Source organism: Prinia subflava, chromosome 4 (genome assembly GCF_021018805.1).
Source record: "Prinia subflava isolate CZ2003 ecotype Zambia chromosome 4, Cam_Psub_1.2, whole genome shotgun sequence".
Classification (NCBI taxonomy): Eukaryota; Metazoa; Chordata; class Aves; order Passeriformes; family Cisticolidae; genus Prinia; species Prinia subflava.
Window position 1 is genome coordinate 70,702,367 of NC_086250.1, and position 12,681 is coordinate 70,715,047.

Genomic DNA, 12,681 nt, shown 5'->3' on the forward strand with positions numbered 1-12,681 from the left:
GAATTCAAACGCCGCCAGTCCCGCGTTTTCATTTGGAAGTGAATTAACAAAAAAGTATCAGGAAGTTCTACACTTCTGAAGAGACTTTCTAAAAATATCCCAGCCCGGCAGAGCAAACAGCAACAAGAACCTGCTCATCGGTTTACTGTAATGTACTTTACTTTCCCTAACATGAAAGTGCTGGCAACACCAACAGCACAGAGGGATGTTCATCGTGGTAGACGTGGCTGGTTAAAACAAAAACCCATTGTAGACTGAATTTTGGCTGCTGGTGTCTGCTGGAAGCTGCTCTGCAACCTCCCGTGAAGAGAGCTGGGATTTCCACCTGTAAAATACGCATCTGAATCTAAACCTCCCCCCCCACTTTCTTTGCTCAAAAAACCCCACAAAAGTTACTGGAAAAGGAGCTCGCCCAGATCGACAGAGCATGCCCATCAGGCAGCTCTATGCACATATTCACAGTAGTTAAAATAACAGATAACCATAAAGCTATAAATAGCTTTTCTGCCAAAATGAAAGCACTATTAGAAGAAAGAGACACATGAAGAATTACCTCTGCTCTTGCTGACAGACACGCAGTCAGAACAAGACAGGCTGCACGCTTCGAGCCGTTAATAAAAAGAGGAGCAAGCGAATGAACAGCTTTCGGATGAATCCAAATAGTTTTTGTTTCTCTGCTGCAGTTTCACCACTCCCACAGGGTCATTTCTACATTCGCTTTATAACAAAAGCAAAGTACAGGTCAGAATAAGAAAGGGAGGAGACCAAAAAAACTCCGCTTTATTAGTCAAAGTTTGTCATTCTTGCTGTCTTCTTTTCAAATGAGGGGAAAACAGGGCTGGTGTGCCCAGAGGGGATTTAGAGGGGCTGCTCTGCTTATGCTTCATAAACCAGAGGTTGGGCTCATCTGCATTTTACATGATCTGATTGGTAAAAGCAGGAAGTAAGAAAACCTTTCAAGTACATGATTTATGGAAAGATTATCACATGACTAAAAAGCACAGAACAAGAAGGACAAAATTCAGTTTTCACTTGCAGCAATGTGGGTCTGTTCTAACTCTGTTGCCTTTGGCAGATTTATGATGTTCAAAACAAGATAAAATACTTGGTCTTTGTGAGGACATAAAGCCATTTTAAAATCAGAATTTAACCTCTGCCTTTCAAACACATGAACTTCTATACTGCACAAGAACCACATGAACTATTGGGAGAGTATTTTCAAACACATTTCTGCCACCTCTACCAGTCTGCCTCCAAATAATCCAGCTACTCAGGGCTGTGCTACGCACTCTTGTACACTTGCACACCCCTGTGAATGTTTTAAAATATATTTCAAAATATTAAATGACAGCTCACAAGTGCACTGGACATTCTCTCCTGCATTTCACAAAGGAACTTAAAACGTTCATTCACTTCATTATTTGGGGAACAAAATTATGAGGATGGTTTTATGACGTAACATCCAGCAAGGTATGGAAATTTTTGTCCAAATGACAGTAAGAAACAGGAATGATCTGGTTTTTTGCTCTACATTTCAATGAAAAGCTGGTAAATTATATGAGCTACAAATCCCTTTTTTCCCCCTCTATCTCACACATGGATTTCTATACTAGAAGGTGAAAGTGCTAGAGGTGAAAGAATAAGAGGAATGTTTACCAGGATGCCACTTGAGTGCTGAGGAAAAATAGAGAGTAACAAAGGGCTAGGAACTGAAAGCAAACATTGTGAGACAGTGAAACAGAGCTCTCCCAGCAGAGGCATTTTTTTCAGTGATGGCCTCACAGCTCTGCTGTCCTCTGAGCAGCTCACTCAGATGGCAAAAGGTTAAAAGCACTGAGGAAAACCTGAATCATCTGACCCAAAAATGGAAAAGAGGAGAGAGGAAAAAGACATTGTGGTATGAGCTCAGTTTTAATGTGATGCCCTCTTTTAAATACTAAAGGGCTCCACTCCCTTTTGACAAACACTTGGTGAAGCACAGACTTTATGTGTGCAGACAACAAAACCATAATGGCAATTCATTTTCTTAGGGATCAGAAACCTCAATTCTATTTCACACACTGTAGCAATAAAATATGAATCAACTGGGTGAATTTTATACATGAGGTCTGTGATACCTTCCAGTGTTTCAGAACAATGTGATTTTATTCCTGTGTTTAAAAATGACACATAGATTCAATAAAGATAGATTTGTCTGTACTGACTGAGGAGACATGGCACATGCCCCATGTAAAGAACTGAGCAATAACGTAATGTGGTTGAAAATACAACTGGTACTCCCTGAAGTGGTTTTTCATAGTCTTTAAACACCAGACCCTCAAGCATTTTCCTGTACATCCAAACAGCCAGATCTGTCTTTAGCATGTGGGGCAGCAACCCCAAGAAAGATTCGAAACAAGATAAAAGATTTCTTTCAAGTAACTGTTTATCATACTGTCCAGGAGGTGGTGCAAAATCCTGAATAAAAGTGAGTGCTGATTATAAACCTGTCTTCTCTGGAATCACTCCAGCACCCCTAGCCATCTGCAGGGAATAGGATACAGCACTCAAGTACACAAAACACCTTCTGGGAGACTCTGCACCCATACAACAGTGACTAGATTATTGGTATGGATCAGGAATGGGTTTATCTTACTTACTCACCTACAGGTGCCAAAAAATTACAGGCTTACTTTAAACTACATCCTTGAGCAGCTGTCAGAGAGAGGCAACTGACAATGGTGAATCTTGTTAAATTCCTTAGAAATAAAAATTTACATGAACATCAGAGAGAGAAACAGCTTTGCAGGTCAGCATGACAGGGAAGCAGACTTCTGAATTCCCTGAGGCAAAAGATACTTTCTCCAGTTGGAACACAGAGCTTCCCAAAATGAAATCTCAGCACGAAAAAATCTCCAACCTGTTGCTGTCAGCTTCTTGCTAATTAACTCTGAAATTACTGGCAGATTGGAGATAAAGGAAGGTAAGGGAGTCACAAACTCACATAGATGGAACAAGTCAGGAATGAGACAGAAAAGGAGTAAGAAAAGTACAGAACACCTTTTAAATACTGTGTGTTTCACAAAACTTTGCCAGAATTAAACTAGAGGAAAAAAACCCAAAAAGTGACAGGATTGCTAGTGGCATCCTCCATTCCACTCTTCTACAATCATCATCTTATACATCAAAACCTTTTCTAAAAGATAATGAAGATCTGAATGATCTAAACCAAATAAATTTCAAAAACCTGACCTTTGTTGAGAATGGGGACAACTCAGTGCTGGTTTGAGTTACAGAAGAATTAAAACCACCCAGGGACGTACAAGGGATTGTGCACATCACATATCTGATGCTGCCAACCCATCTTCATACCACAAGTAAGTAATGGCAGAAATCTTTCAACTGCTACATTTGAATTCCATCAACCACTTCCTCTCAGACCCCACCAAAAAAACTGCGGGAAAAAAGCGAATTTCAAAAATTCCTTCTGGGCTGATTACACACAGGAATAGGGAAAATAAATGCATGCCTGTCTACCAGTTCATTCAACACAGGAGGGATTAGTCACTTTTCTGAGGACAATATTAGGATGTTTGTCGACTGCGGCCCATCAAAGTGCGACGCTTGAGAATGGAGAATCAAATCCACTTCCCGGTCAAAAAGTCACAATCCAATGAGAGATTTCTCAGAAGGAGGCTAAACACGGGAGCAGAGGAGAAGAAACAGACTTGGAAGGTGCCTGTGGCTCGAGGTTTAATGGCCATGTAGTTCCTTCCGAGGAAAGGGAGTGTTCCTGCATGACACAGCCAGCAAACCATGCGGGAGTCACATCCTGGTGAAGGGTGGCAGCTCCAGACACTTGACCTGGAAGGACAGCTTTATGCACAGGAATGTTGGCATAAGGAATGGAAAGCATAGGGAAAGGCATTTATTTCCAGGAAGGCATTAGGAGAATATTGCTCTTGTTGGGAGAGTGGTGTCTGGAAGCCTAACACACCTCCCAAGGGATGAGCCGAGTAGGGTTTTGCCACAGTTCTTTTCAATTCCAGGGACAATGCCCATCCTCGTGTCTGTGGGGCTGTCAGGAGGAAGGCACAGCTGAGCAGCATCCCCCAGGATGGGCACACTCACATCAGCCACCTCTCAGGCCCTGGGGGACTCCCATGGGAGCAGTGAACTAAAGGGAACCTGTGTCCACCCTCTGTGCTGCTGGAGGATTCCTGGCCCTTTCCTGGGCTCCCAGGCAAACCTGAATTTCTGCAGTTCCTCATCACCTCTGTCCACCCTGGAGCTCACTTGTGAGTGACACCGCAAACTACATCAGCCTCAGAAGCCATTTCTGTGCACAGTAATAATACTGGTCCTAATTTATACCTCCATTAGAGTCTTAAACGAATCCGAGGACAGGTTTGACTCATTTAGCAAAATCTGACTCACTCTTCTTGGGTATGGAAAAAACCATTTTGCAGACTTGACTCCTGCAAGGCCCTGAACGCCTGAAACTCAGTGCAGTTTTATTTAACAACAGCCACATTATGAGGCCTCAGTTTCCCTGTGCACCTTCAGCACTGGAGCAGAGCACAGGGAGAAAACAGAGAGCACAAAGGGAGTTAAAAGAGTCACATTTTGCTAAGGCTCATGGCACACACTTTTCTGGGGAAGAAAATAAATACATTTTTTAAAAAACAGCCATGTTTCATTTTAGTAGAGATACCTTTCACACCCAAAAGCCAGACTAAGAAATTAAGTCAATATCAGATGTTTGCTTAACCAGCTTAGCCTCTGGATAAAAAGGCCACACTTTCCATTATAAAAGTTTTATAAGATGAAACTTCCTTTGATTTCTGAGGAACTACTTATCTGTTGTGTACCAGGATGGGATCCTGTGAAGTTACACTCCATGTACACAAGAACCAGTAAACTTATTCAAACTAATTACACAATAGGAGAGTTTTTCTATTTATTTTTTCACTGGTGCTCTCAGCTATCATCCGAGTTCTCTTCCAACAGGATTTATACACTCAGCTTTCACAGCGACTGTGCAAATATTGGAGCTCCAACAGCCAACAACAAAACCCAAACATACAAAGTCTTTTTGCACTTTCAGATATATCCTTCCCTAGTGGATGGCAGTCCATTTAAGTGCGGCTCAGCAAAATTATCCAGCTGATTTATTTATGTCTGTGTAAACATCATATCCATTCTAAGGAATACTCAAAGGCCACGACAACACGAGCTGCTTCTGAGAATCCAGGTCACATTCATGTTTACTCTGAAAGCAGCAGCAATTTCAGCAAAGACCAATTTTACTTGACATTATTTTTAAGGAACTGCTAATTTGTGATTCATTGTAAACTCAGAGCCTCAAAACACTTCATAATCGAAAGCACCCTCCAAGGAGGCAGATTCATTTATTGAAGAGAACTAAGAGGGAAAACACAGGGAAGATCAGCCTAAACTGTCTCAAGTGCTGGATGGATGGGTCTGCTGTGCCAGTGGGTTTGAGGGGTTTTACATCAGATGCTGAAGAAGTCCAGAAAATGCCAACATCATTCAACCTTCAGCCCTGGAATGCAACCTGGCTTCCTTCCAGCAATTCCATGACAGAGTCCTAGAGGCTTCTGCTGCTTCTCCAGGTTGTGTTTCCCCACTGACTGCTCATATTTTGCCCTACCAGAAGAGGTGGGAGGGAGATCCAGGACCTGCATGGTTTGGATTTCCTCCAGGTAAGCCATTCAAAGAAAAAAAACCGTGCAGCAATTTGATCAGAAAGAGCTGTCATGCTGGAGTTGTGGATGGGGACTGTGAGGTCACTGCCAACCAACTCACCTACCCCAACAGTGCCATGCATCAGGCAATCCCTCACACCAGCAGAGGAACATTATTCCAAGAGGATTTTCTTCCACAGAAACACCTCCTCTCTTCTCACAAAATCATCTCTAGTAATTATTAAAATTAGCCAACCATTTCCCAAAGTCACAAGCTGCAGACTAAAACGAGAGCTACCCAAAAACCTCCCAAACACAACAATTTTGCACTGCAAAGCACCAATTGCGTGGAAATGTGCTGATTTCACCAAAAAGCTCTATAAAAGGCAACAAGATTGGCCAGCAGGCCAGTCTGTCCAGCTTCCTGCCAGGCTGCCTGCCAGCCCCAGGGTGGGTACTCCCAGCTCCCTAATTTAAAAAATAAAGATCAGCTATGAGAAGGCTTTCAAGGGATGGAGATTTTGCTTCCTGTAGCTCTCTGATTAAAATAGATGTTGCACAGGTATGTGTATGTGCATCAGGAAGGCAATGCTATACACAACAAGAATGGTTTCTCAACAACAGAAAAATTTAAGAAAAATTTTATTTTGAAAGACAGATGCCATTGCTAACAGCACAGGAGGTAGAGGATGAGACATCCCTGCATAAATCTGTGAGTGGGAAGACAATGGCAAAGAAATCCAAACAGCAAGACGATAAATCAGAGGTGGGGAATCCCTGTCTTATCCCTTCTGCAGCGTGCACGCAGCTATTGTATTTAATTAAAATAAATTACAGCTCGCTTGTGTACAGCCTGCAGGGCTTTTAACACCCCTGAACGGAAGCACAGGGATGAGCAGCCATCCTTCAGGAGCTCGCTCCCTGCGTCTCCAGACGCAGAATGCAGATGCTCTGTCACAGCACAGTCACAGCAAGGCTGACGGATCGAGGCAGAACAAAAAGCCCAAAGAGTTCTGCTTTTACACCATCCACTTCCTCAGCTCCGTCCCTGGGATCCCTGCCAGGATGCTGGTAACGTTTTAAATGGAGAAGGCAGAGCTGCCCAGCAGTGTGGCAGCTGCTTCTGAGCACGGATGTTTCACTGGAGAAGGGTTTCTTCTAACACCACTGATTTAACACTCTATAAACTAAATTTCTGCAACACCTGGCTGAGCAGGATCGATGCACTTTCCTGGTTAACCACTGCATCCACACCCTCGAATTCCTGCTTGAATTAATTTCAAGTATTTGCAGCAGCAGCACCTGAGGATAAGAACTGAGGTTCACACTCACTGCGCCCCAGTCTGACACAGGAATATCAGTCCTGCTCTTCTGAGCACCAGGAGGTGAGGAGGGGCACAGGTGCTGAAGGACTGTGCCACACTCCTGAGGATGCTGCAGGGAACACTGATACCCTGGCAGTGTTTTTGGGGGATGCAAACTGAGTTTCCAGCATCACCCAGCTCAGCCACCCACACACAGTGCTCCAGGCTCTGGCTGATTTCTCTGAAGATCAGCCTGTGAAGTTCTGGAGGTTTGGAAACTCCACGCTGCTGATTACAATGAAGAAGGAAACACCTCTTGACAGACCCTGTCACCGAGAGAATTAGAGACACAATGTACCCAACAGGACTCTGGATTTGGAGCTGCTCACTGGATGCTCAGACAGCAGAAAGGATCAGTTAAAGACTGCCTTGGACAGCTGCAGAGTATCAGTCAATCCACAGCATTTGGGAAAAAAAGAAATTTCTGTTTATTCTTGTCCTTAGGAAAGCGTGAGGAAGGAAACGGATTTTAAGTAAGCTCAGAGAAGTCCATGATAATACTAATTCAAGATTCTGAAGTGCTTTACCAACAGCAAGTGAAACACACAGATCTCTGACAGGAGAAATGAAGTAGGAAAATGCAAAGCAGCTCGTTCAAGCTTATGCAACAGATGAGAAGCACAAACAACACACAGATCTCCAGGCTCCATCTCTGTGTCCTACCATTCTTTCATTTTAAAAACCTAAATCCATTTTGCACTCCAACAAGGTTTTCCACATAGACTGAAGTGTTAATTCTGGACTTCATAGACTTTCTTTTTTCCTGGTATGGTATCTCACCATTATCTCCTCCTCTGTACACATACATTATAAAAGGAATTAGTATTTCAGAACCAAGGAAACAGGAAAAAAAAGAATAAAGTCCTAAATTTTTATCTAAAGGCAAACTCCTTTTCAAACGGGCATACTGAATACAGATTTGAAGCAGCACTTCTTCATCTTACGAAGAGAGAAAACATTGCTTGCAAACTATGAAAATTGAAACTGCTAAGATGCTACTAAATATATATATATTTATGATGCTTCTATTTCCCGCACTAATATCATGTGTAATACATTTTATGTATTATCTGCTCAGATGCAGATACACTTCACTGCAGGCAGAGATGAGGCAATTATCCAAAATACTGACAAACCATCCTTTAGCCCCATGAAGTGCAGTGAGTAACACAGATCACTCCAGCTCATTTGGCACAAGGACTGCTCCTACAAAAGACACATGAAAGCTTCTCAGCGTCCACAGTGGTGCCAGAATTTTCTGTGTGGAGCCACCTCACCACAGAGTCAAGGTACAAAAAGGAAATCTAAGAACTCATCTTAGCAAGCTCCTCTTTTTCTGCAGAGCACACATTAAACTTACAGGTACTTTCACATCTGACATAAATTAAAAGCCCTCTTTTAAAACCAACTTGTGTTTTTATGTTTCTAAGTCATGTAGAAGACAGCACTGTCAAATGGAGAGTTTCTCTTTGAACAACCACTGCCTGTGTGAATGGCTACTCCTCTCATTTCCAACAACACTGACCTCTTCAGGGTTTGTCTCCTTTCATGCCATCCATGCCTGTGGACCTTCTCAGAAGAAAAGAGACACCTGAAGAGGAAAAGGGCTTTCTTTACCCCTGCTGTCTGTGATTTTCTTTTCAAACCCTTCTCATTCAGAGTAAAGGGGAATATGCTTCAAGATACCTGCTTCTCAGAGATGAGCTAGGAGTGAGCTCCTCCTGAGGTCAGATATTGGGCTTTTACTGATGAAGAGTTAAAATATTAGTCTTTATTGTCATGCCTGAGATCTGAAGCAGCCCTGGTGCCCTCACTTCACAGGTACAAGTGACAAACATGACAAAGCCACTTTATGGAAGGTACATGAGTTAGCAGGATGCTTCCTCACAGCCAGTCAAGAGCTTCTGATCCTCTGGTCCCTTTTAAGACCAGCCTCACACAACCAACCAACCATTTAAACAGGGCTATGACAAAAAAATACTTCTACCAACCCTAAATAGGTCTGTGTGCATGGTACAACTTTTTTTTTCTTAAGACATGAACTGGAATCAATGCAATGCCATGACACAGCGTATTCTTGCCAAGATCCTACAAGACAGATGGAATTTGGGTGTCCATCTAAGTGTCTAAGTGCATTTGGGTGTCTAAGTGCAAAGCTTGTTCTCTGTTGTGACTGTAACAAGTTATTGTGGATCATTTTTAAGGACATCATTGAAAAAAAATGAAGGTTTATGCCTTACAGTAAAAGCACCTGATGAAAATGCAAAGCTGAAACGGAATTATCTCTGTTTGGCAGGTGAGGCCTGCAGTAATACAAGGATCTCTTTTCCAAAACAAATATAAGAGATTTAATCTAATTTTATACATTAATCTGCTCTAAACCCTGGGGAAGCTGCAAAGCTTTACTTCCTGTTCTGAGGCAGGAACGAGAATCAAGAATCCCAGATCACAGAGCCTGATTATTTTAAGGAAAGGCTTATGTGAAGAACTAACACCAGAACTTACTGCTGTCCTCACCATGAAACCTAAAGGACAATTCAAGTATCATAAAAAGGTTTGGATTTGAAAGGACATTAAAGATTATCTTGTTCCAACCCCCTGTTGTGGGCAGGGACACCTTCCACTATCCCAGGTTGCTCCAAATCCCATCCAACCTGGCCTTGGGCACTCCCAGGGATGGAGCAGACACAGCTTCTCTGGGCAACCATAGAGGTTGAAACCATATCTGATGTTCAACTTGGAAAACATCACAGAGAGAAACCAGCAGAAATTCACAGAGATACAAACTTTAGGTCTTGGGATACCATCTCTCCTTGAATCCCTCCCTAACCTGTTCTGGGTTATTTACCTGGAACCCCAGATGTCCACAGTTCTGACCAAAAAACAAAGCTCCTTTTTCTTTGCACACGTGATGTTCTAGATGAGCTACTTAATACAGAGAACTCCTCATGGACTCTTGGTTGAATTCCCTCCTTGCCTGCTCCCAGTAAGCAGAGACCAATTTAAGCAGCTTTTTCCAGGTGTCAGAAAACCACAAGGGGTTACATAATGCATGACTACCCTGCAGAGATTGAGAGACCAGGTATCACTACTTAACCACCCTCACATACCTGACAATTTATTAAATCAACCTCTATGCCAAGGACTGCATCACCTCCACCCTCAGATGCAAATGGAAGAGGAAATTAAGGAAGCGTTGGGTAATTTCATTAGTATTTTTATATGAATTTTGAGACAGACCTTTTTTAAAATGAAAAACGTTCCATTACACCATGACAAATCTTTGATTCTGTATCTGGCTCAGCATTTCTCAGTGTGATTTAGTACCTCTAACAGAAAATTCACTGTAAATTAGGAAGAAATGAACAGGGAACACTGGAGAACTGCAGCTCATCAGAACAAACGTTGGCAACTTCATTATCACTTCCAGCACTGACCACATGTATTGCAGGGAAAAGGCTGACCTGGTTAAGGACTTTTCCATTTCTATCTATGATCTCAGGGAATGTGCTAAGGGAATGATTGTCCTACTGAATCATTTCAAGAATTTTACAGCCAAGATGATTTATTACCATAAAATAGGTCTTGGAAACAAAGATATTTGAGGAGACTCAATAACTGTTAAATCATTGTGGAAAACATGATGCTGAAGGAATTGCAGATGCCTGACACATGTTCTACCACTTTTTTTTTTTTTTTTTAATATTGAGTGTCTGTAAAAAGCAACTCTGCAGAATTACTTAAAAATTTTTCCGACAGAAAGAATTTTAAAAGAGAGATATAGGTATAAATTAAAATGGCATCCATAAAAGTAAAAAACAATTTTAACTAAAACACCCCACAAAGGCTGTCGGAAAAACTGGAGTCACCCAAAATTTCAAAACCTATGCATAAAAATACACTTCTCGCTTAGTAAACAAGCTGAGATGCATTTTGCAGAGTTATTGATATTTTAGAGTTGAGTCAACAACACACTGAAAACCTCACATCATCTTATAATGAGTCCACTTATTAGCTGGTGTGAAACCAGGCTCAGAATCACCTTGGGTTTTGTAATTACAACTACAATGGAGATGTTTTTATCACACAGACCATGCTCTGTTCAAGACAGTTGAAAGCGTATCTCTTAAAAATGTGCCACTGAATGCTACAAGTGAATCACAAAGATGGCCTGCAAGGCTTGTTATGCAAAACACCACTAAAGAACATGCTGCTCTCTTGACCAAAATGGAAAAACTCTTGTGCTAAACCTTCCACTAGACCAGGCTGCTCCAAGCCCCATCAAACCATGAGCTCGTACAAGCACCCAAGTAAATGTTTTTAATGTAGTCTCAAAATACTCAGCCAAAATACAGCATCCTCAAAGTGAGGTCCAAGCTTTTCTCACACCAGCTGGTATTACAGACAATACTAAGAACTTTGGGAGGCCAAAATCCTTTTCCAACCCTTCTTGCCTTCAGAGCTCTCCTCTTCACATGCCTGATCACCACAGCTACAACAGGAGTAATTAAGACACAAACCAGCCTTGAACTCCTTTGTGCCTTGACACAGTGACAACAAAGGGAGAGAAAAGATCCACCTTGTGCCACTCACACTGAGCCACGTGGCTCAAAAACAGGGAACCCAATTCCAGTTCCAAACCTGGAAATGAGGAGAACTAATGGCCTTTTTAATTAAATGGATGTCTCATAGAAAAGCTGACCAACAGTCTTATAAAATAGGAAAATGAGCATTCCTCTTTGGCTTACATTTTGCGTCGTCCCGGTTCACTTGTGCAACTCAGCCACTGTTTCTTTTTCTGCAACACAACAAAGAAAATAAATTCTGTTATAAAAAAGAAGTATTTGCTTGGACTGACGTTTCTCATTACATTGTTAAGTAATGCTTCGAGCTTATTGCTTGCTTTTAGTCAACACTGGAAAATATTTCCATCCTTCTTGTCTGTTTCTCTGATTTTGATTGCCAGAGTATTCCTGTTACATGAAACTGCTCTATCAAGATGAACCTTGGAGACTGCTTGGTGATTTGAGCATAACACTGACAAACTAGAGATGAATTCCAAAACCTACTGCGGAGTTGAGCAAAGAAATTCCTTGTAGCCACAGAGAAAGTGAATAAATATTTCATTTAAAAGGATCTAATTGCTCAAAGAGATCTTGATAGATCTACGAGTTCCTTGTAGGTCTCCAGCACCAAATCCAGAGAGCTGATGACTTGCTCTTGGTTTGGGGTCACACATGGTACCCCTGTGTTCCAGGCATCCTAAGACACTTCAGCAGGAGTTGAATATTGGAAGAGTTGTTCCTTATATAGAGAAATTACATCAATACCTTACTGGGAATTGAAGCAGAAGAAGAACAAGTAACCAGAAAAACAAACAGAAAAATCTACTGAGTTAGAGTTATGAGAGTATTGTCCTGAAAAAGAATGCTCTGATGCTACATTCCCTGTTTAACCACATAATTAGTAAACTTCCAGCAGAAGTAGCAAAAAAAATTCCTCATTCCCTTACTAGGCTAAGTAGAGACCTGGAAGAACTACTCAAACCTCCATGAAGAAGAACTGGATTGTTCCAGATAATGGAATAACTAAATAACTGGGGACAGAGCGGAAAATGAAGCACAGAACAT

At 41.8% G+C, this 12,681-nt stretch overlaps 1 protein-coding gene across 3 annotated transcripts in view; it reads right to left on the minus strand.

Moving 5' to 3' along the window:
- LOC134550420 (endonuclease domain-containing 1 protein-like) overlaps positions 1–12,681 on the minus strand; it is a 173,169-nt gene that overhangs the window by 89,721 nt on the left and 70,767 nt on the right. For all 3 annotated transcript variants that reach the window (XM_063397108.1, XM_063397105.1, XM_063397110.1), the window contains one exon: positions 11,800–11,849. The gene's annotated coding sequence lies outside the window, so the exon portion shown is untranslated. The remainder of the gene's footprint in view (positions 1–11,799; positions 11,850–12,681) is intronic.